This window comes from Octopus bimaculoides, chromosome 6 (assembly GCF_001194135.2).
Source record: "Octopus bimaculoides isolate UCB-OBI-ISO-001 chromosome 6, ASM119413v2, whole genome shotgun sequence".
In the NCBI taxonomy this organism is placed as follows: Eukaryota; Metazoa; Mollusca; class Cephalopoda; order Octopoda; family Octopodidae; genus Octopus; species Octopus bimaculoides.
In genome coordinates, this window is record NC_068986.1 from 61091952 (window position 1) to 61093427 (window position 1476).

Below are 1476 nucleotides of genomic sequence, written 5' to 3' on the forward strand. Positions count from 1 at the left end.
TGCGGGTGGCACATAAAAGACACCATTTCGAGCGTGGCCGTTTTCGTGCGGGTGACACGTAAAAGCACCCACTACACTCTCTGAGTGGTTGGCGTTAGGAAGGGCATCCAGCTGTAGAAACTCTGCCAAATCAGACTGGAGCCTGGTGTTGCCATCCGGTTTCACCAGTCCTCAGTCAAATCGTCCAACCCATGCTAGCATGGAAAGCGGACGTTAAACGATGATGATGATTACTATAATACTAAGGCAGAAACAGTGTCATACTAGTGTGATGTACTGAACTGAATTTAAACTAAACTCAAAGTCCATCTAATATGCTTCTATGCAATTTCTGATAACTTAAATCCACTCACAAGACTTGGGTTGATCCATGGCTTTAGTAAATGCACTTGCCCAACTCATTCAACTCTTTATGAATCCTTTACACTGTCTTCAGATTGATACTCAAACACTATGACATGTTTGTATTTGAGCTCCTGGCACAAGCAGTACAGCATGTTGTTTCCAAATTTCTGGCAGAGTGAATTGCGTCATGATGCTGTTTGTCTCACAGACAATGCCCAACTCACCCTACTATACTATGTAGTCAACAAAATCAAAAACAAAGGCTGCGCATGTGTGAAATTAAAAGTATAAAATGGCAACAATTTAGCCATTGCACCCTCTGTATATATATATATATATATATATATATATATATATATATACACATAAACCCAGGTCTGTGTGTATCACATAAGGCTAGAGATAGGAGCGAGCAATGATCTCCCTCCCAAATACTAATTGGACACTGTATGTTGTTGGCCAGCCGGAGTAGATGTATTCCTGGGGCTAAAAGAAACAGTAACACCATCCTCTATAGGACTGCCACATTTAATTGGCAAATATATTTTATGATACCATACTGTTCCTGTTTATCTCTCACTCAGAGAATTAGTATGACTTTTATTATTTAATATAACTTTCTATTTATGAGATCAGCGGCAGTGTGTCACTAGAAAAAGGATATAATATTTTGTGAGTGGAATGAATTCTTCATCACTAGCCAGTGATAAGCACACACTGAAGACAGGTAACTACCCAGAAATCCGGGTCTGTGTGTATCATGTTAGGCTAGAGATGGGAGCAATGACCTCGCTCGCATATACTAATCGGACACAGACTGTGTGCCATTGGCTAGCTGGAGGAGATGTCTTCCTGGGGCTAAAAACAACAGTAACACCGTCCTCTATAGGACCACCACATTTAGTTGGCAAATATATTTTATATATATAAAACCTTGTGGGTAAATTTCCGAAATATTTTTTTATTTTCATGCTGACCACCTGATAAAATCATGAATGATTTCATCTTTTATTATAATTCTATATCCCTTATTTTTTTATTCTCCTACTAAATGTGTTGAGTGCCTTTTTCTTTAGTTTTTCATTCATGTGTGTGTGTGCATATATATATATATATATATATATATATATA

General features: G+C 37.9%; 1 protein-coding gene across 12 annotated transcripts in view; it reads right to left on the reverse strand.

The window, feature by feature from the left end:
- The window catches only part of LOC106873629 (jmjC domain-containing protein 8), a 442493-nt gene that overhangs the window by 53595 nt on the left and 387422 nt on the right, over positions 1-1476 (reverse strand). The gene's annotated exons all lie outside the window — the stretch shown is intronic.